Here is a 23,877-nt window from a genome sequence, read left to right on the forward strand (position 1 = left end):
AGTTCAGCAGCCCAATGGGCAGACCTGCGTAATAGGTGCCCTCTTCATCACTGCTCCTCAGAGGAGGCTGATGCCTCCAGCAGGCACAAGGTAGGGCTGGCTAGTGCTCTTCCCTTCCAAGCACTAGGAGACCTGGGTTTCAGATCCACTAACCAGTCATGATCTTGGGCAAGTCACTTTTCCCTATGCCTTGTTTTCCTCCACCCTTTCTAAATTTTGAATGATAACAGCTTTATCAGATGCTGTTGTAGTCACGTTAGAGAATGACACAGATGTTCTGTGCATGTTCCTTTCCTTCTCCCTCCCTCCTGGCTAAATGTTGCAACCACCAGCCCTGGCTGAACAGCTTAGGTGGTGATGTGAAGGGGATCCCCTTTCCTTTGTGATCTGGTGAATTCCTAGGCTGAAAACGTGTGAATCCTGAACCCCAGAGGCTGCCTCCGCTGGCTCTGAGGGCTGGCAGCTGCACGGCCCTGCCATAAGTGATGGGTTTGTCTGCTGGGCAGGGAAGTGGCTGAGATTGTCCCTGCAGGGCTGCCCCTCTGCCTCATCTCTCCTCCCTCCTGGCTCCGTTCTAGTGGTTAAGGCTGAGCCTCTCATCCCGCTCTGCTTCCCCAAGTGTGGGTCATTCTGCCTGGAGAGGCACAGCAGTCGACCTGGCAAAATGTGCAGCCAATTGGGTTATGGAGCAGGCTCAGGGAGGGGGTGTGGAAGAGTGATTTTTAATTACCCATAAATGGAAATGTGCTGGTAGGAAGGCAGTCAGCCCCAGCAAACTGCTAGGCTCTGGGAAGTCTTCATATCAGTAGATGTTTCTATTGCTATGTGGAGCAACTTCAGTCCCAGGGCCTTAATTTTGCCCATCTGAGAAATGGCACTGACTTTGTTTTTTGGATGTGGGAGGGAAGAGCAAGGGAAGAGGAGGGTGGAGGGACAGTGTGACATGGTGGAATAGTCATGGGATTTGGAGGACAAAAGAGCTTGCTCCACCAAGCGTGTGACTTTGGGAAGGTTTCCTAACCTTGCTACACCTCATTTGTCTATGCTTTCCCAGGGTTGGCATGAATATTAGACGACAGCAGTACATGGGAAAGGCTACGCTGTGTAATGGTAAAAAGGCTCCCTGGCCGTTAGCATTTGAGGGTAAGGGAAGCCTTAGGTGAGGATGTGTGCAAGGCCCCCAGCACAGCAACTGGACCAGAGCAAGGGACACATGATGGGCGGGGGTCGGAGCAGTCGTCTGGGACAGTGGCGGGGGACGGGGAGGGCTCTCTGACGACCCACACTTTGGGGTCAGCAGACCTGAATTTAAATCCTGGCTCTGTTGCTCACTCTCTGTATCAGAAACTGGACAAGTTACTTACCCCTCCGAAGTCTGGGTTTTCTCCTCTATAGAACAGAGCTGATGAGAACACTCAGCCTGTGGTTGTGAGATTTAGATAAGCTCAGGTAGCAAAGCACTGGACCGGGCCCCTGGCACACACTCAATAAATGTTTCTCTTTTCTTTGTTAGAAATCAGAAAGCGGTTTGGTGTGGGCACTTTATCCACAGCTGGTCTCCTGGATACCCAGATTCTAGAGGACTGCGAACCCCTGACACCTTTTAAAGGAGAATTCCAGTGGGTATGAAACACCCTCGGGGGCTCCTGTTGCACACTTCAAGCCTCGCAGCCTTGCACCCCTCATCTCCGCCTTGCGCATCATGCCCTTCCTTTGGGGCATTTGTAAAATTGTGGGCAATGAGACCAGCCCTAATTTCCCCCAGAAATATTACGAAGACCACCAAGGTGATCTCTGTCAAAGAGCTTTTAAATGAAGAACGGTGGCACACCCACATTAGCTATGGCTGCTACCGATTTTGCCGTGGCTAATAGAAGATGGTGGTGGCGAGGCAGTGGCAAGGGAAAGGGGGCTTTGTAGTTCTCGAGCTGAAGATGGGTCTTGAAGAGGACAAACCAAGCTCAGTCGTCTTCACGCACAGCTCCTTCATTTTCATCAAAACCGGACTTCAGCAGCACTGAATTATATATGTGAATATGCTTAAAAGGGAAAATTCCAGGTTGTATACATTGTTACTAGAATAAGTATTTTTAAAAAAACGTAAGACTGTACAACACAGTGAATCCTATTGTAAATGAGGGACTATTGTGCATGTTATTTAAATTCATCTCTGAGGGACAAAGTCATATCTTCATTTTAAGGAGAAAAAAGTAGGATCTGGGAGGTTAAGTGGCACCCCCACCATTACACAGCTGGTCACGATAGAGACCCATCTGTGTCCAGAGGTTTTGCATCCAGAACCCACATTCTTTCTTTCAAAGTCCAGGACAGGCTGTCAGGTCTAAATTCTGAAAGGGGCAGGATCTCACACTGGAAAGCTGTCATCAGCCTTTTGAAGGTGGGTCGTCCTGGCTTTGGACAGCACAATCTCAGGGCTGTGACACGGCCTCCTTTATCCTTCCTCAAAGGCATAAATGTTCCCCAAAGAAGCTTTGTATTACCGGGGTCCTGGATATGGGTTGTTTAAGCAAGGGGAAGGAATCCTTCTCGAGGCCCTCATAATTGCTGCTATTCTGCAAAATGCCAGGCCTGGATGCCTCTTTGGCCTCCAAAATGTCTGGTCCCTCCCTGCCGATAGCTGGAGAGGCACCGCTGCCATGCCTTGTGCAGCGCGCTGCTGCTCACTCAGGCCGCACACATGCCTAGAAATGCCCCAGTGAGGAACAACAAAGCAAAGATAGGCTCACAGAGGCAGACTGGTATTTTAAAGAAGAGCTTGAATACGTGCTCACAGTTCAAGATAACAGGGCTTGGGGGGCCGGGAGAAGGAGACTTGTGGCTTTTCCCAGCAGGAGACTTGTAATGCTTAGCAGGTGGTTGAGCTTCCTTTGCACATGAAGAACAAAGGGAAGAATAGTTATTCCATCTCTAGCAGGCAGGAGTGTTGTTCTGAAACAATTTATTAGCAATGCAACCAAAGCTTGCCTTGTTATTTACTGGGAAATGCCATGGCAGAAACTCTCCTTTTTATAAAACTGAGGGACCTGACCCTGCTAGGCCCAGCTGCTGCCCCCTCCTCATCTCACAGCTGGAACCACCTGCTCTATGTCCCCCGCAGATTCAGCTCAGCCACAGGCCTCCTTCAGCTCCCTGCTGACCTGGACTTCCCAGGAGCATCTGATCCTGGCTCTTGAGTTCTTTTACCCAGGGTCAATTCTCCCACTTCTGGTAGGTGCCCAGGAGGTGGAGGTGATAACACTCACCTGGGAAGTTCAGTGAAGGAGGAAAGAGATAATGCACAGAAAGTGTTTAGTGTAGTGTCCAGCACATAATAGGTGTTCAAGATGTGGTAGCTCTTTTCATCATCATAAAGTATTTCGAAGCACAGGTCATGGCTCCAGACTTCAATCTGGTGTCCTCCCTGTTCTAGCTGAATGACCTTTATCAAGTTCTGTAACTTCTCTGTGTCATAGTTTCCTGTGTGGAAATAGCTACTGTACCTGACTCCTAGGGTTAGAGGAAAGATGAACTGAGGCGAGGTATAGAAACTATTTGGTACTGTTTCTGACATATGAGAATTCAAGAAAAAGTTAAATATATTTTTTAACTGCCCCAAGGCAGGTGCTCAATGCCTATTAGTGCTTGGCTGTGGGGCCCTGCAGGAACCCCTCGTTGGGCCTCCGTGGTGCTGAATACTAGTGTGCTTGCATCACTTGTGGGCTACCTGCTCTGCCAGACCCTGAGCTCTGTCTCTGCATTAGATTTCCTCCCAGGATTTCAGTGGGATAAATGTTCTCAGAGAGTTCCTGCCCCAGCAGCTTTCAGAGTCCACCTCTACCTGGGGCTGTATCCAGTTCTGACCCAAGACAGGATGCAACGAGACAAGAATTGAAAACTGGAATCTTCTTTTCAGTTGAATGAATAGTTAATGATGCTGAAATTTTAGACCAAGTTTGATCTTTCCCTGAGGCACTGGAGCCTGCCTTGGGTATCCTCTATCAGAAGCATGTCTCCAGACCCCAAATGGCCTTCTCAGCAGCAAGCAGCTACTTCAAAAGTGTCTCTGGAGCTACAAACTCAAGTGATGGAGCCATGGAACTGCAGCCCTGGACCATGTGCATTCACACGAGAAAACCAGGAGAGCTTCTACCATGAGTTTACCCTACTGTGTGTTTGATGCTATTCCAGATCCTCTACAAAGAGTGTCCTACTCAATCCTCTGTGACATGAGCTTGGTTGTCTTTGTTTCACAGAGGAGGACATTGAAACTCAGAGGGGCTGAGTTTCTTGTGCGGGTCTACCCTACTAGTAAACTCTCTGAGCAGAGAATGACTCGTTTTCATCCTCTCATGCCCCGAGGTAAACCCAGTACTTGGCCCAAGTTAGGAGCTCAGTAAGTGTTGAAGTGACTAAGGACAAATTATTTTTTAGCTTCATTTCCTACTTACTCCATTTTCCCAAATCACTTGCTGTTTCGCAGACTTGCCATGTCTCTTCCTGGCCCATGTTTTAGTATCTAGGATTCCCTTTGCCTAGAATAGCTTGCCTTTTTCTCAATCTGGAAAACTCCCATTCCTCCTTTAAGATCTCATTCAAATATCACTTTCTTTGTAAAGTTTTTTTCACCAAGTATCTCCCATGCAAGGTCTCACAACAATTTGTACACCCCTCTATTAGACAATTGTAGGGATTGCAATGACAGAGTCTGTGTCTGTTTCTTGAGACTTTGAGCAGCTTAAGGGTTAGGCCAGGTAGGATCGCCATTGCCCTTAGCGTGTCCAGATGTGTGAGCAAAAACCATGCATGCTGTCTTCCAGAAAATATCCCTGAAGATGGTCACTTTTTTTCAGCCTGAAAACAGAACGTTAATCCCCTTCTCCCAAGAGTAGAGGGCATTTCCCAGGCTGCTGATGCCAAGGAAAGGATATACGGAAAGTTGTCATGAAGTGACTGGCAATCTCAGGCTTCATGGTAGAAACACATCCCAATATTAGTAGTAAATTGGCCCTTGACTCATACTTTGCTCTTTTGTGAGTTTGGCACTAGTGCGTCAATTCCTCCATGTCTCAATGTCTAGACATCTGGAGACAGAGTCCGTTCAGCCAGCAGCAGGGCCCCAGGCCAGGCTTCTGCTCTTGGCCTGATGAATCCACTGTTCACTGTCAATGACTCAGAAATACACAATGAGTGTTTGCTCATAAAATCTGCAGATGACAAGACAGTGGCAGGGATGGTGATTATATCAGATGACAGAATCAGGATCCAGAATGAGAGAAATAAGGTGGAACAAAGGGTCAACTTAATTAGCAGGGACTAAGTTTGGGTCCAGAAAACAACAGCACGGGGACTGGCTGGGGGTGATGTGACTTAGCAGAAGCATGTGGGGGCAAAGGCCTGTTTGCTCAGGACAGAGTTAGCTATGAGGCAGCAGGGTGATGTGGCCAGGAGGGATGGAAACCCAGCGCACACAAGTACAAGGTCAAGTTCTGGGAGGAAGGAGGGGGCGTTCCTGCTGGAGTGGCCTCCAGTCTGGAGTGTGATGCTCACTTCCGGTCTCCATCCTTCAAGAGGGGTTTTCACAAGGTGTCCTGAGAAAAGTAACCTGGGTGGAAGGCACTCACTTCCAAGAAACCAGGGGTGGTTACCTTGCAGGACAGGGTTCAATAAAGAACATGGCCACTTTTTTTCCAAATACCCAAGATTTTGTCACATGGAAGAGTGGTTTTGTAAGGCTAATGGATAGAATCAATATTAACTGGTAAAAGTGTCAGGGAGAAATAGTTCTACTCTACATGAGAAAGAACTTTCTAATAAGCTAGTGCTCCTCATCAGGGGAATGAGCAGCTGTATTTCAAGTATTTGTCACAAGTGTAAAGTTATGATTATGAGGTGGGAGGGAGGTTTCAACTTCCAGGTCCCATCCACACGTGAGAGTCTAAAATTCCAAATTGCACTTGCTTTCCTGAGATTTTCCAGGTTATGTGAGCCCAGGAGGATGGGAGAAGAATGAACAAGTGGTTGTTATTAGAGACATGCACCGTGCTGTATCTGGCCTGCCCAGGGCAGGTTGTGGACTTGGATGTGTCCTTCAGTTCTCTCCGCTCAGGGTAACTTCCTTTCTGTAAAGTTCCTGTTTTTTTTTCACGCAAATAGACTCAGTCTTCCAGACATGCCCAACCAAATCTGAACCAATACCCCCTTAATAACTGCTTTGTTTTCATTTTAAATCTGTAGAGCTCATACTCCCAGGGTCGTGGAGATGCCTGCACGGTGGAGACATATCTGTTATTACATTAAGCTCTTCCATCGTAGCCTACAAGTTAGGAGTGCATACTTGAAATCAGACAGACCTGGGCTCAAATCCTGTATCTTACCTCTACCCTTTAGTAGTCATGAGAGCTTGGGCAAGGTGCTTAATCTGAGGCTCAGTTTTCTTGTCTTTATAGAGTACCAATCTCTAGGGTTGTTATAAGAATCAAATATGATAATGCAAGTGAAGAATTTAGCAAAATGGTCACACATGATCGGCACCTCCACATGCCTTAGCCACTGCGGCCGATGACTACAAGACTGAATAGCTGATCTGCAGCTGCTGCCCACTATTCAGCGGGGTTTTTCCTGGGCTCTGTGTCCTTCCTCAGTGGCCCCTGGGCCACTCCCTTTCGGTCACGCTAGGAGCTGTTCTTTTCAGTACCCCTGCTTCCTCCTGGGTGAGCGACATTATTTTAATCTATGACTGCTGTCCCTGAACCCCATAGCATGTCGCCCTCCTTTTCCTCCTACACAGAATAGTTCCAGTGGTAACTTTCAGATTTCTCTGATTTCAGGGGGAAGCTCTTCTCTAATATGCCTTGCATTTTCATGATTTTCATTGCTGTTGCTCATTTTGATCTGTTTAATAACCTGTTTTAAAGTAACCCCTTGTAATAAAAGGATTTCATTACTAACAGAGATAGCTGCATAAAGCAGCAAGTTCATTAGATTCACTTTTCTGATGAGGTCTGCTAGAGTCAAAAGTTTTGCACCTCTGCAAAACTTTGGTGGGAGCATTGCCTTGGGAAGCTGACAAGGGATTTCCGTGCCTGGGACAGATCCACAGCCTGCAGAAAGAGTGGAGGTTTTGTCTACAAAGGCTGGTTGGAAAGGGCAGAAGAATCCTTACCCACCTGGTGGCTAGTTGATGGTTGGGAGAAGTGCCAAGGTCTTAGTGAAGACGAGGTACTGGGCTGTGACTGAGGGGCTCCTGTCAGTGAAGGACCAAGGCTCATGGACTCTACCTGCTTCTACCTAGTCTAGAGATGGTCATGGCCTCCTCTCTACTGCAGGTGACTACTGCCATATATATCATACCATGAGGGCATTTTGAGGACAGGATCTATATCCTACTCATCTTTGTATTCCCAGTATCTAGCCAGACATTGAGCAAGCAAGGTGCTTGCTAAACGGAATAAATTCTTTTCCCTCTGTACCTTCTCTTTAGGTGTTCTCTCTCTCCTGTTCTTGCAGCTTCAAAGGCATCACTAAGCTGATGACAAAAATTTCTACCTCCACCTCTGAACTCTAGAGAGATCCACCAGTCTTCTCCACATGGCCGTCTCATATTCACTAGTGACTTATGTCAAAATCTGGATTTATCGTCTTTCCCTCTGTCTCCACACCACATTCCAACCTGTGCTTCACAACTATTACTTGTGAATGGAACTACTGTATATACTCCACTGAGAGCCTTACTGTTTCCTTGATACCTCCCTCCCCAAGTTTTGTCAGTTTTGTCTATTAAATACAGTTCCATTCTAACCACTGCTTTCCATATACTATACTACCACCTTCATCCAAGTTCCAGCCTTTACCTGGAACTCTGACTTTTACCCACCATTGTACTGTTCTTCAACCAGGAGCAAGAGTGGTCTACCTGGTTATGTCACTTCCCTGCCTCAAGTCCACCAATGTCCTTACCATGGCCCATGGGTCCTTGATAGGAGCTTGCCCCTTTTGATTTCTTTGCTCTTACTCAGGACCATTTTTCATCTAGCTCTCAGATTTCCTTTCACACCCCTTACTTTGGTTCCTCCAACACAGTAGTCTACATCCTGCATCAGGACCTTGCTTTTACATTTCCAGAATGGTTAGGCACTATGCTAAGCACTCTACATGTATTCTTTCATTTACATCTCACCACAAAGTTAAGAAATAGATACTCATTTTATCCCTGTTTTACAGATGAAGAAACTAAGGCTCAAAAAGGTTAAGGCCTTGTTGAAGGATTTAGACCCAGCTCTGATTCCAAAGTCCTTTTGGAACACAGTCAAGCACTAACCAGCATATGTTGCAGCTCCTTTACCAACCAGGTGCCCCTGCCAGGCACAGAACCTGAGGAGGGGAGACAGTTATGGACCTTTTTCATTTTTATCTTCTTGCAACCTCTTTCTCATTGTTCTGGTACAGACAGATCCTCTCCTTTTAGCCAAGTATAGTAGGATGAACACTAGATCCCAATGATATCAGGTCCTAATCTCTAGAACCTATAAATGTTTATTATATGGCAAAGATTTAGCAGATATGAGATTAAGTAAAGGGTATAGAGATGGAGATAGTATTCTGTGCAGCCCAGTTTGACCAGTAAGGGGGAGAGTTGACTACACACAGAAGAGAAGGCAACGTGGTCATGAAGGCAGAGACTGGAGTAATGTGGCCACAATGCAGGAAGGCCAGAAGACCCCAGAAGCTGGAGGAGGCAAGGAAAGAATTGTCCCCTAGAGCCTCTGGAGAGGGCGCACCCATGCCATCTTGATTTTAACCCAGGGATACTGACTTTGGACATCAGGCCTCCAGACTGTTGGAAAAAAATTTTTCTATTGTTTTAAGCCACTAGGGTAGGGGTAATTTGTTATAGCAGCCATAGGAAACGAACATACCAGGGGTGGTGTCTTAATTTGCCAGGGATGCCATGACAAATGCCACACAGTGGATTGGCTTGAACAGTGGGATTTTATTGTCTCATACTTTTGGAGGCTGGAAGTCTAAAATCAAGGTCTCCACAGGCCATGCTTTCTCTCAGAGTCTGTAACATTCTAGTGCTGGCTTGTTACAGTCCTTGGAGTTCCTTGGTTTGCATCTCTGCCTCTGCCACCTGTCTTCTCCTTCTGGCTCTACTCCTGATCAGTTGTCTGTGTGTGTCTAGATTTCCTCTGCCTAAAAGGATGTCATCCATATGGGTTAAGGCACCCTGAATCAATTTGGTCCCATTTGAATGGGATCTTTAAAGATCCTATTCACAAATGAGTCTACACCTTAACTAATAATAGCATCTACAAAGGTCCTGTTTACAAATGGGTTCACACTCACAGGAATGTGGATTAAGACTTGGGCATGGATTAAGATTTGGACATATCTTTCTTGGGGGACACGATTCAGTCCCCAAACAAGCGGGCTTGCATTTCTCTGACTGCACCCAGGCTAAGCCAATCATACCTTCCCATCCACCTGGCCATTGTGATCACTGCAAGGGCTAGGCACATGGCTCAAGCAGAGCCAATCAATCTCTCCCCATTCCCCCCAAAACCAGAGCTATTACAGGAAAGAAGCCCCCCATTCCTCTCTGACTATGAAACTGAAGCATGTGTTTTAACTTAGTAGAAAAGTTGGTGTGAGAGAATGGTAACCTTTACTAGAGAGAAGCAGAGAATGAAGGTGGACAGAGTCCTCCTGGTGCTGGAGTGACTTGTTCCTGCCATCCCTAAAGCAAACTACTTACCCTCCCACTCCCACATCCCACATATACATATATGGCTGATTTTTTATCTTTCTTAAGTATATGGACTTTCATCAGCAATGATCACTCATTCACCAGCGAAGGATTTGGCTGCATTTCTAGGGATACGTTTAGCCAAGAGGTGCCTCCTGTTGTGATTGGCTAGTTAGCCACATGGTGTAGACTAGTGGGGTGAGCTCAGCAGTCTCTTGGTATAAGCTAGGCTATGATGTGGTAGTAAAAAACCTTCAGATCTCAATGACCTAAAATGGCACAGTTTTATTTCTTGCCCACACAAAACCCAGTGGAGGGTAGCTGTTCTCCACATGGTAACTCAGCAATCCGGGTTGCTTTTACCTTGCAACAACACCTCCATCTCAATTTGTGGCCGTTATGGGGACCTCAGAAGGGACATAGAGCTCATGAAGGGTTCAAACCCACATTAAAAAAAAAAAGATTTATTTATTTATTTATCTCCCCTTCCCCCAACCCTGCCAGTTGTCTGCTCTCTGGGTCCATTCGCTGTGTGTTCTTCTGTGACCGCTTCTATCCTTATCAAGGGCACCGGGAATCTGTGTTTCTTTTTACTGCATCATTTTTTTGGGTCAGCTGTCTGTGTGTGCGGTGCCATTCCTGGGCAGGCTGCATTTTCTTTCACGCTGGGCAGCTCTCCTTATGGGGCACAATCCTTGCGCGTGGGGATCCCCTATGCTGGGGACACCGCTGCGTGGCACGACACTCCTTGCGTGCATCAGCACTGCGCGTGGGCCAGCTCCACAGGGGTCAAGGAGGCCCAGGATTTGAACCGAGGACCTCCCATGTGGTAGGCAGACGCCCTATCCACTGGGCCAAGTCTGCTTCCCTCAAACCCACTCTTAACTGCTTTCAACACGTCCCTTCCATTTATAGTTCATTGACCAGAACTCATCGCCCGGGTCCCTACTTAACTTCAAAGGAGGCAGGAGTCTTGCTGTGAGCTCTGGAAAAAGAAAATAGATATAATGTGATTTGCTAATCTGTAGTAGTGGGAGGTCACTCCAGTTCCACTAGTGAATTCTAGGCTCAAAGGGAAATCCCATCAAATATGAAAAATTGTTGGACAAGGTTTCAGCAAATATGTCAGCAGAGCAAAGACAACATGAAGAAACTATGAAGCTAGTTCTTATAAATGAGGTGGCATAGGAAATTAATGATAGCTCTCCCAGGACTAAGACACCCAGCCCATTAGTTTAATCTGTCTGCAGAAGAACGATCAAGGAAGTGGTTTGAAAAGAACATATCACAATAACCCTGACAAAAAGAGTCTTGTAAGTCTTCAAGTATGCAAATCAGTAGGCCTGACATATATTCCTGAAAATCCCAAGAGACTTTGCAAATTACCTATGAACAGGAATGATATAAGAAGAGCTTGAAGGAATGAGAGTTAAATGCAGTAAACAGTTTAAAAGTGTTGTGCTGGTGATGAATTAACCACAATACTCTTCAGTATGAAAGTACAGAGGACCAACTCTGCATGGCCTGGAAAGTAGTGGCAGACTGAGACGCATGCCTAAGACTTACACATACAGTTTCTTCTGCTTGGAAAGCCCTTCCCTCTCTTCTCTCTTACTCCTCTCCTCTAGTTAACACTTCCTTTTCTTTCAAAACTCAGCTCATGGGTTGGAGTTACAGAGTTTATAATTATGCATTGCTGAGTAACAAATTATCCCCCAAACTTACCAGCTTAAAAAATACAAACATTTATTGTCTCACAGTTTCCACGAGTCAGAAATATATAAACAGCTTAGTTGGGGGGCTTCCAAGTCTCTTGCAAGACTACAGAGCCTGCCAGGGATATGGTCTCATCTGAAGGTTCAACTGGGGACTCCCATGTTTGTTGGCAGGATTCAGTTTCTTTTGCACGATTGGACTAATTTTTTTTTGCCCTGAGGATCTCTCCATAGGGCAGCTCTACAGCACTGCAGCTGGCTTTTCTCAGAGTGAGTGAGAAAGCATAAGCAAGTGTCCAAGGGGAAAGCCACAAAATTAGTACCTTTTCAACCTAATTTTGGAAGTTATAACCCATCACTTTTGCTGTAATTTATTCATTAAAAGAGAGTGGAGGGGAGGGGGCAGCTCACACTCAAAGGGAGGAAATTATGTAAGGGTGTGAATGCAGGAGGTGGAGAAGGTTGGGGGCAATCTTAAGGACTGCCTACAAATATTTCTTACTCCAGGAAGTAGCAGCTGGCCAGACAGAGAAGGAGGAAATGGTATAGTTCCTGCAACATCTCTAGCAAGTCTTCCCCTGATCTTTTCCCTGTAATGCCCTACATCCTGGCTGGCTATTTAAAATCTGAGAGCTGGAAAGGAATTTTGAAATTAACTTGTCAAATATCTTTATTTCATAGATGAGGAAAAAGGGATAGAAGGGATCTGTGACCTTCCCCAAAAGATGGGGTTATTTTCAGAATGAAATAGAACTCAGGTCACCTGCTTTTCCCAAACTGGCTTCACCCCACCACTCTCTCCCACTTCCTCCCCTTGTAATCTCCAGTACCTTTATCAGAGCTGGTCAAGTTGTAGAAGTTACTCTTTCAAAGGTCAACTAGACATTTCTTGATCAAGCATTTGGTCCTGACCTACTTCTGGAGCTCTCTCTTCATTTAGCTTCAACTAGACCACACAGGCCTGCTCCTGCCTTCTCTTTCAGTGGCTAACTCTTCCTCTCTCCCTGCACCGCCCCACTCCCCCAATACAATAACCCAGAGGGTCAGTCCTCAGAGCCCTTTTCCTGTCAACTAGGTCCCATAATAGACTCACCTGGTCTTGGGGCATCAGCAATCACCTCTTCTTGCCTTGGTCTTGAGCTGTTTCTCCATATCTACCTGGTGGACATTTTCATGAACATGTCACTTGCACCTAAACTAAACCATGGTAGTAAAAACAAACCCAGCTATCATTTACTGAGCAGAATGTGTGCCACCTTGTGTGCTAAGTGCTTTATTTATATTTTCTTATCTCATCCTCTCAAGAATATTGTACTGCAAGTAATAATATTCTCATTTCATAGATGAGAGAACTAGGCTTAGAGAAGTAGAGTCCTTTATCTGACATCCCATAACTAGTAATTGATCCATGACCTTTGGATTACAAAATCTGTGCTTTTAACCATTACTCTAATGATCTTTTCCCTAAAACTGTTCCCCTTGGACTTTCCAATTTCTGTTCTTCCCTTCTCCAATTTACTCAGCTTCAAAACCTTGGAGTGTAAAACATGCCGTGCTTTTAGGTATTGCTGTTTGCCTAGAAGGCCCCTCCCCTAATCATCAGTACGGCCAATGCATCCCCTCTGCTGGGAAGGTTTCCCTGACCTCTCCCCCTCTGTACTATCACCCCATTGCCAAGGTCATCACTTCTTCCTGTGACTGGGTCATGGAAAGCTTGAAACTGGTCTTATTGGCTGGTCTTTGCCAGAGGAACCAAGGCACCCCAATATCATAACGGTGCCTGGGGATGCTTCTAATATGGCCCCTACCACATGCACTGTAATGACCTATTTGCCTGTGGGTGTCCCGTTCTGCACAGTGCAATTTATAGGAGCAGAAACCATCATGAGTGCTCATTTTTGCAGCCCCTGTCCTGGTGGCAGATGCCTGATGGTTAATGAGGCATCTTTGATGCATCTCATTCCTTTAATTCCCACAGCTAATCAGTAGATGAGCCCTGCAGACTTTTCCTTGGCAGATTTCTAATATCTCCTCCTCCTTTTCCATTTTGCCAGCCATTCCAAGTCAGTGTCTCCTGACCTTTCCCGTGGCCTGTGCAATCACCTCCAAACTCACCTCCAGGCTGTCTCCTTGTTCCCCGTCCAGTTCATCCTGATCATTTCTACTCTGTTAGCCCTGCTTTGTATACATCATTCGTCTGCTCAATGACTCTGATGCCTGAATAATAAAGCCCAAGCTCCTTTGCTTTGCTTTCAATAACCTTCCCAGTATGTCTTAATGTACCTTTCAGTCTCATCATTACTGTGGCACTATATAAATGACCTGTTCTAGCCAAAGTGTGCTACTCACCATCTCTTTAACGCCCCACTGAGTCCTACTTCCAGCCTCTGCTCACGCTGCTCCACCCATCTGGAATACCCTCCCTTTCTTCCGCATGTCTGAACTCTGCCCTGTCTCCACACCCCATCATAATCCACCTCCTCCGCGAACCTTCCCTGACCACCTGACCCATAGCAACTGTTCTTATCTGATGTAGAAAAAACTTGAACTTGACCATCTGAGATACATGGATCACAATGTCAATTAGTGACTAACTGCTTGGGCTTGGGTGAGTTGTATAACCTCTCAGACTCAGCACAATGGAAGATAGTGACCCTATGTTACAAGGTTGTGGGAACGATGAAATGGGGGAATAGACGTGTTAAGCTGAATGCCACTTGGCAACCTGTGCTGCGTCAGTCTAAGGTTCACATGAAAGCAGGCACATTTGGGAGGTCCATGGAGTAGACTCTCTTTGGCACTATTTGTACAAATGGTATCAAAGAGAAAAGGTGACCAGGCTTGACTGAGGCAATACCTTGGGGACAGAGGCCAAGACTAGTTGTGAAGGGTCTGGGCCCAGGGGCCATGCTTGTGAATTACAACTCCATTTCCTCCACTTTTTAAAATCTTTTTTGGGAGGTACTGGGCATTGAACCTGGGACCTCCTATAGGCAAAGTAGGTGCTCAACCACTGAGCTAAATCCACGCCCCTCTTCTACTTTTTAGCTGAACGATCTTGAGCAAGTTCCTTCACTTCTTTGATTCTCTGTTCCCTCATATTCAAAATGGGGATTAAACATGGAATCTACTTCATAGGGTTAATGCAACGATGAGTGAAATAACCATAAAAACTTTGGCATTCCTCAGGCTGACTCTAAGCCTTTAATAAAAGCTAACTATTATGTTTTATATTATTATTCTCCAGTATGACCTCTATGGACTTGCCTTCATCCCAGGGCTACAGGCTGTGAGTGAAAATGGAAAACGTTGTTTCACTAATCATCCCTGGAAGACTTGGTGGGAGCAAGGAGAAGACTGCTCACAGTGGCTGTTACACAGGGTAGCACAGGTGGGAATGAGGCAATAGAAAACAACCAGAAACTGGGTCAGCCATCAGGAGGGGATGAAGCTGTGGCTCAGCCCTGGCTTCAACTTGGAATTGAATTGGGTGCTTTCAGCAAATGTTGACACTTGGGACCCCACCACCAGAGTTTCTGACTCTATTTGTACACTTAGCTAATTTTCAAAAAAGATTTATTTTATTTATTTATTTATTCCTGCCCCCCTCCCCCCTCCCACCCCCGTTGCTTACGCTCATTGTCTGCTCTCTGTGTCTGTGTGCGCTCGCCTTATTTTTAGGAGGCACTGGGAACCAAAACCGGGACCTCCTGTGTGGGAGGCAGGTACTCAATGGCTTGAGCCACCTCTGCTCCTGCTTGTTGTGTCTCTCACTGTATTTCCTCATTGTGTCTCTTCATTGACTCACATTGTTGTGTCACCTATTAAGGTGTCAGCTCATTTTCTTTAGGAGGCCCCAGAAACTGAACCCAGGACCTCACATGCACAAGCAATAGGTGGGCACCCAACTGCTTGAGCCACATCTGTTCCCTAGTTAATTTTTAAAATCCCCTAAGGTGATTCTATTTTGCATCTAGGGTTGAGAAACACTAGGTTAAAGAGAGACAGAGGTCAATGTCAAGATAATGTGATCCAGGGAGAGAGGGAAGAGTTTCAGGGGGGGAGGGGAATAGAGCAGAGATGAGAGGAAATGATCCTGGGGCAGAGCTAGAACTAGGGTGAAGCAAGTGAAGCACTTAGGGAGTAAAATTTATGGTGAAAGAGAGTGAGTACCTGCTTACATCTTGCATCCTAGGCACCTCACTTGTCCCACCTTAGAACTAGCCTGGCCTGAAGACATTCCTGGGGGCTCTTGGCAACATACTAAGTGTTTTGGTATATATGAACCATGTCCTTTTTGAAGCAGATATAGAATAAGGGAAAAGAAAAAATTCCTACCATTACATGGTTCCCATCCTTCTATCCATCTATCTATCCATCCATCCATTTATTTATTTAGTCAATAAAAATATGTTGCAAGCCCATAATGTACCAGACAGCTAGTTAGGCATCTTCTGTTATCAACCACAATTCCTGGTCCATGTTAGTTACCTCTGCATAAGTGGGGGTCTTCTTCCTCATACCAGCAACCAGGGGACAGACCCTGGGTCCTCTCCAGCTCTGCAGCCACGGCCTGTGGCTAGAGAGACTGGCTATATGTGACGTGGGTTAAGGTAACGTTGGCATGGACTTGTCCAGACAAAGGTGACTTAGCAGAAAGAACACTGACTTTGGCTCTTACTAGCTGGTCCCTGGACTGCAGATTCAAAATTTGTAAAATAGAACCATTATGTGGTGGTGGTGAATAAATAAGCAAATGAGCATGTGATGCCTGGCCCACAGTAGTTGTTCATAGCAAAGGCCAGAAGAGTCCTGAGTGCAATTGGTAGAACTTTGGAACGGCCTTCTGGATTTTGATGTTCACTTTTTAATCAACGGTGGAAGAACACCAAATTTTCCCTACTAAGGTAGATCCTTCACACCTAGAGAAACTTGGAACTTGAGATTGGAAAGAATGTAAATATTATCTCCAACTCCTTCATTTTACCAAGAAGCCACCTCAGAGAGGGGCAGTGCCTTGACCAAGGCTGCACAGCAAGTCAGTGACTCATGGAGTTGGAAGAAGCTCAGGATATCTAGCGCAAGCTCTCATTGCAACATTCAAGAGCAGATGCACCTCAAATTTCTGCAGAATAAAAAATAAACAATTTTTAAATTATATTACCCCTCCCCCTTGCCACTTATGCTTGCTGTCTGCTCTCTGTGTCCATTCTCTGCATGGTCTTCTGTGTCTGCCTGTCTTCTCTTCTTGCCTCCTCTTTAGGAGCCTCTGGGAACCAAACCTGGGACCTTTTGACATGGGAAAGAGGTACTCAATCACTTGAGCCACCTCAGCTCCCCGGTTTGTTATGTCTCTCATTGTCTTTTCTCTGTGTCTCTTTTTTGTTGCATCATCTTGTTGTGTCAGTTTGCCATGAGGGCCAGCTCTCCACGTGGGCCATCTCTCCACATGGGCCAAACCCAGGACCTCACATATGGTATATGGGAACCCATCTGCTTCCTTAAATGAACCATTTTAACAACTATCACTCTGAAATTGGTATTGAATCAACAGAGACAAAAGTTCATGTTCCTTGAGCATCTACTATGTACTGTCCATATACTTGTGTGTTGTCATTCAGTTTTTATAAAAACCCATAAAGTAAGTATTATGATTATTACCCTTATTTTATAGATGTGGGAAACTGAGGCACAAAGGCCTTGGATACCACATCTGGGGCAGAGGTGGAGAACTGGTAGCACTGCTTGTCATGGTAACACAGCCTCTCTAATAATCTTTCACATGTGGTTGAAAATATATATCAGAGGGAACTTCAGTGGTAGGAGGAAGCATTGGGAAGTTCAACTACCCCCACTTCTTTGCCTTCTGGAGTGCCTGAAATTCTGCTATTAGTAGTTCATTCCTTTGCTTAACTTGTTGCCTCCATTAGACGGGAGTAGAGAAGCAAGTCCTGATAGCTCAGCATGAATGGGTTTATTCAGTGCACCCCTGACTGTTGAGCTCTGACTTATTGCAAGGCGCAGTACTAATGCCATTGAACGCAGGGACTGAGAACACATTCTGAGTTATCACTTTGTGTACTATGGGTTATGGATACAAGGACTATTAAGGAAACTCCAGTTCTACCTAGAGTGCTCACTGCCTGGTGAGGAGGCCAGCGCAGAAGATGGACAATTACAATTCAAGGGGGAAAAGATGACAGTAGAAGCAAGCAAAAAGAGGGAACATTCTGAGGGGGCTCCCAAAGCAGAGAGGTGGGGTCAGGGACTATGTCTGTTGCCAAATTCTCCTGTTCAGTACTCTGCTAACTTTTCTTGATGCCTATTGAAACATTCTATCAACCATTCATTAAGATCTGTTTACTTGTCTGTCTTAGGATAGGTGCTCCTAGCAGGAATCCTATGCCATCTGTCTATATTCCCTGCAGCTAGCTTGGAGCTGGCACATAGTAGGTGCTCGGTAAATGTTCCTTGGAAAAAATGAATGAATGGAAGTATGGGGCAGTTTCAAGATAAAAGGTAACAGGAGGAAGGAGGATAAGGAAACTGAAGGAATGACAGACAAGTGGGGCTGGGAACTGTAGGCCCTTCCAAAACTCATTGGACCTACTTTTGGTCTTGTCTAGACCTGGCCTGAGTGGTCTACCTCAGGGAAGATGCCAAGAGACAGCTCTTGAGCCACTGGAGAAAGGGTCAGATCGTCTTCCCATCACTAGATAGAATCAGGTCAGTGCAGGGAGAAATCTCAGGTGACAGCCCAAGGTCTAACTGGATGAACCCCATTAGGCATTTTCCATCTTTCTGCAGTACAATGCTTCAGTTTTTCCCTTCATGTTGATTGAGATCCCAATTTTATTGTGAATAATTCACTGTACCTTATTTTTAAATCTCTCTTTAATTGGATCTTTTTTTTGAGTCACGGTGATTTGTATCTGTCAACTAATGACCTTCACAATGAAGATCACAGTGAAATAAGAGATTTTAGAGTGGGAAGCTTTCCTTCAGCATTGCAAGCAGTGCTGGCTGTGGAGGAACCGCAGGGAGACACCTCTGTCTACTCTCCTTGGGCTCCTGACTTTGCCCTACATTTTTGTTTTGCTTTGGCTCAATCAATGTCTAATATACCATATATCATGCTTATTATACACTGTCTTCCCACCCCCACTAGAATGTAAGTTCCATAAGGTTAAGAATCTTTGTCCATTTTGCTTACTGATCTAGAACTCCAGCATCTAGAAGAGAAAGTGGAAAACAGTAGGTACTCAATGAATACTTGAATAAATGAATGAATGAATGAATGAATGAATGAATGAATGAATGAATAAGTAGGCTCAGTTTTACACAGTCCAAGCTTTTGGAGCTACCCTGGGTAAAGGGAGGAGGAAGCTTTCAAAGTTTTGTGCTCAAAAGTTCTGGAAAGCTGTTGGGACCGAAATGGCATTGAGCCACTTGGTAGCGGTAGTAGTCATAATGATGATGATAGTGATAATGATGATGAAGAAGAGGCACACCCCTTGACTTCAGAGTTTATAGAGCATTTTCACATCTTTTCGATTTTCACAGCAACCATGAGAGGTAGGCAGGGGCCAACAGTATCATTACATTTTACAGGATCATGGAGTTCAAAGTGATGTGTGACTTGTCCAAGACTACATAGCAATACAAGGCAGACCAAGACTACAACTCAACTCCTACTGATTGCCTCCTGTGTTCCAGGTACTTTGCTAAGGGCTCTGCATCCCTCTTTCCTGGGGATTTGGAACTAGGAGCCAGACACTTGGACACATCATTGCAGATACCTGACTTGTGGGTGAGGTGGGTTCAGATGGTGATGGTGCCATTTTGAGGTGGCCACTTTCCACTGTGTTCCCAGAGGAGTAAAGAAAGTCAGATTGGAAGAAGAGATGAGAATAAAACCAACACTTAGAGATGGCAGAGAAAAGGGATCAGGTGGGCCCAGGGAGAGACAGCAAGCTAGGGTTGTAGGTGCCATGGCTCCTGATGGCTTCCTGGGTCCTGGCCTTGTCCTCTGCAAGGCCCTTCTCTATTTCCTGCCACTGGAATCTATGTAATAAATCCTGCATTGTCTACGTTGGTACTAATGAAAGTCTGTTCTCTTCAAAGAAAGGATCTCTGACAGCCCTGTTTGCTCAGCCCTCATGATATTACACGTGCCAAATTGAGGTCAGCTAGAGATACACCGGGGTGAAGGGAGGGGGCTTTTGGGGCACAAGGTATAGTGGAGGGCTTGTCTTCTGCACTTCTGAGTGAGTAAATCCCCCTTCTTGCTCTGCCTCCATCTTCTAGGACCCAACCTGACCTATTCTCCACCTGGGTAGTGCTTCATGGGGTTAGGAAAGTAAAATACTCCCTTATGTTTGGAAGAAGAGGAGAGCCAGACTATTGGTAAGCATTAATAATGTTCCCCTTACCACCCAAAACCCACAAGCCTAATTCCTTTCTCCCCTTCTTCTCTTTCTGATCTTCTCTCTGAACCCTACTCCTTGGCCCTTGGCCATTTTAATGGTCTCCCTTTCTATTCCATCCTTTGACTCCATGTCCTTTTCTATGCCTCTGCCATCTATTGTCTGCCCCACACCCCACCCCATCCTCCTTCTGTTCCCCACCCTGCTCCCTGATGCTCACAATCCATCACTTGGATATACTGGATAGAAACAATTGTGCATAACCTCCAGCTTTAACTCTGCAGGTTTCCCTTGTCCCTAATTGAGCTTGATGATTTATGGCTTGTAATGGACACAAATGGGCAAGAATTCCTGGATCTCATTAATAATTTTAAGCATGCTAGAAGTAGGATTTTAAATCCTAAGCAAAAATTAAATGACCATAAAATCTTTGTTCACTTCCCAGGAGACAATCCCATTTCAACATGACAGCTTAATTAAAATCTGGGTAAATTGGACACAACGTTTTTTAATAAACAGGACTTGGCAGACCTAGAAAAGAGATAGAAGGAAGGCGAGTGTGGGAGAAAATGAAGCTCACAATGTAACAAAAGGAAATTAAGTTATGGGAGGTCCTTTCCTGTAGAGTGACCTTTCTAGGAGCTTCTGTTATCTTCACATGATGTGACTGGCCCAGAAGATTCTGACAAAATTGATTCTCTTCTCTGACTCCAATTTCCTCTGGGGCCATATTATTCCACAGGGCAAGAAAGCTATTGTCCAAGAATGGTCTTGAGGGATATTTTTCTATTCCTTTTTTGGATCTGTGTTTGATGCTTTCTGTACCAAGCTTCTTGCAAGCTCTTTGGCCATGGGGAATGCTGCTAGTAGGCTGGGGCTGGGAGATTAGATCTGAAGTGCAGCACTGCATGGCTGACTCCACACATAGATTTCTCTTTTAGCTTGTAGTCTTGCCCTACCCTGGGATATGATTTTTGGCCATGACATTGTACTTCTACCTCTGTTAACATTTAGAGTCTTGGCTATGCTGCCTCCACATGCTTCAGGCAAAAGAACTGCCAGAGGTGCAGCCTAGTCCTTTTTTAATTTGCTTTTTTTTTTTTAAATTAGAGAAGTTTAAGGTTTAAAGAAAAAATCATGCAGAAAGTTTAAAAGCTCCCCCCCCCAGGTTTTCCTTATTATTAATACTTTGCTTTAATGTGGAACCTTTGTAACAGTTAATGAAATAATATTATTATAACTGAACTATTAACTTCAGTCCGTAGTTTACATTAAGGGTCGCTATTTGTGTTGTACAGTTCTATGGTTTAAAAAGAAATTTTATTCTAAAACATACATACAACCTAAAATTTCTCCTGTTAACCATGTTCACATATACAGTTCAGTGTGTACATTCACAGTGTTTTGCTACCATCACCACCATCCATTAGGAAAACTTTTCCATCACCCCAAACAGAAACTCTGTATCAGTTAAGCATTAACTTCCCATTCTCTGCCCCCACTAGGCCCTAGTAACCTGTATTCTAGTTTCTGACTCTATGAATTTGCATATTCTAATTATTTCATATAAGTGAGGTCGTAACAGTATTTGTCCTTTTGTGTCTGGATTATTTCAACATAATGTTTTCAAGGTTCATCCATGCTGTCACATGTATCACAATTTCATTCATTTTTGTGCTGAATAATATTCCCTTGCATAAATATACCACATTTTATTTATCCATTCATCCGTTGATGGACACTTGGGCTGCTTCCATCTTTTGGCAACTATGACTGATGCAGCTATGAATATTGGATATACAAGTATTTGTTCAAGCCCCTGCTTTTAATTCTTTTGGATGCATACCCAGAAGTTGGTTTGCAATTTTATATGATAATTTTATACTTAGCTTTCTGAGGTATCTCCAAACTGTTTTCCATAGTGGCTGCACCATTTTACATTCCCACCACCAACAAATGAATGTTTTTATTTCTCCACATCCTCTTCAATAATTGTTATTTTCTGTTTTTTCTTTTGTAAATAGTAACCATTCTAGTAGATGTGAAATGGTACCTCATTGTGGTTTTGATTTGCACTTCTCTAATTGCTAATGTTGCTGAGCATCTTTTTATGTGCTTATTGGCCATTTGTATATGTTCTTTAGAGAAGTGTTTATTCAAGTCTTTTGCCCATTTTTTAATTGGGTTGCTTCTCTTTGTTGTTGAGTTGTAGGATGTCTTTATAAATTCTAGCTATTAAACCTTTATCTGATATGTGGTTTCCAAATATTTTCTCTCATTGAGTAGGTTGTCTTTTCACTTTCAAGATAAAGTCCTTTGATGCACAAAAGTTTGTAATTTTAATGAGTCCCATTTACATATTTTTAAATATTTCCTGTTCTTACTTTTGATGTTAAAATCTAAGAAATCATTGCCTAATACAAGGTCTTGAAGATGTTTCCTTATGATTTATTCTCAAAGTTTTATGGATAGGTTCTTCTACTTAGGTGTTTGATCTGTTTTGAAATAATTTGGTTTGTGGTGTGTGCTAGAGTCCACCTTCATTCTTTTGTATATGGATATCCAGTTTTCTCTGCATCGTTTGTTAAAGAAGCTATCCTTTTCCCATTGAGTGTATTTAGTACCTTTGTCAAAAACCAATTGGGGACCAGGGAGAAGATGGTGGACGGCAGTGGTGCAGAGCCCAGAGAAGGAAAACAGATGACATCATCCAGGAGGTAGCCCTGAGAACTTGGGATTTGCAGAATTTAATAGGAATGTGAAGAACTTGAACATAAACCTGAAAACAACCAAAGTGATGACATATCAAAAAATAAATTGGGTTCAGTAGGATTATATGAAGATGAAGAAAAATGTAAACCTTCCAAGTCTAATAGACCTGAAGTTATAGTCTTTTTTAAAAGCCCAAGAACACCACCTCAAAGTTCTTTTATTCATGAACTATAATACTGAAAGTTTCTGTTCAAGGGAACATGAACACAGTGGATTGCATATAGTTCAGCCTTCAACTGGGAAAATTGTGAAGGGACTCTTCAAAGAGGCAAGGGAACATGGGGCCATCCTTCTGGATGAAGGCACAAGAGCTTCAGGCAATGACAAGCCTAAGTCATTCACGGATGGAACCTAGAGATTGGGTAATTCCTTTTGAAAGTGGTCTGAATACGTCTATGGAGAAAATATGAAAGATGTTCAGGTTTTGCTTAAACTGAATCAATAGTTCAGTTTAGATGATGGAGAATTGAGACCTTACAATAACCCAACAAATGCTCAGTATCTGGAGTCTATTAAGAGAGGGGTGACTCTCACTGCATGTATGCCTGACATTCAGCAACTTGTATTGGACATATTTCAAAGTGTCATTTATTGCTGGCAGAAGACTTCAAAAGAGAGATTCCCATGGTGCTTCAGGGACTGGTTTATGGTAGCCAAGTGAACTCGGATATGGAGGATCATCAGGGTTGGTTAAGAATACATAAAACCTAGATTGAGGTTCAAAGCTTTTAGTGGAGAAGGGCAAAAACTTGGAAGCCTTGTACATGAAGCTGTCAGCACATCTTCCTGCGCAGAAGAAGTGAAGAAGGCAATACTTAATGCAGTTGTCCTTACTGATGATTCAGTGTGAACAACAGAAATTCAAACCAGGTAAGTAGGTAGGAGTTGTTTGATACAAAGATTCAAGAGAACACACAGGATCCTGGATATTCCAGAATTTATTGCACAGTCCCTGTCCGGATTTGCAACTTTTGATTTTATTCTTGTGACTTTATTTCCAAACAAAGAGCTAACAGATGAAAGTCTGACACTATAAGAAGCAGATATTCTTAACACTGATACTCCAGCAACTGAAGTAAAAACACTCTAATCCATACAATTGCATGTAGGAATAGATAATGTGCCAAATGAGTGAGGAAGACACTTTCAGCATAATAACAACTCATTTATTTTTATTGCTTTTACAGATAAATTTTGGTTTTATTCTTATTCTGTTTGC

The 23,877-nt window shown here is 44.3% G+C and overlaps 1 protein-coding gene and 1 pseudogene across 2 annotated transcripts in view; one reads left to right on the forward strand and one right to left on the reverse strand.

Moving 5' to 3' along the window:
- Positions 1-23,319, forward strand: part of LOC101428634 (UBX domain-containing protein 2B-like) — a 111,079-nt pseudogene extending 87,760 nt beyond the window's left edge.
- The window catches only part of ASIC2 (acid sensing ion channel subunit 2), a 1,082,534-nt gene that overhangs the window by 353,045 nt on the left and 705,612 nt on the right, over positions 1-23,877 (reverse strand). The window lies entirely within an intron of this gene.

This window comes from Dasypus novemcinctus, chromosome 21 (genome assembly GCF_030445035.2).
Source record: "Dasypus novemcinctus isolate mDasNov1 chromosome 21, mDasNov1.1.hap2, whole genome shotgun sequence".
Lineage (NCBI taxonomy): Eukaryota > Metazoa > Chordata > Mammalia > Cingulata > Dasypodidae > Dasypus > Dasypus novemcinctus.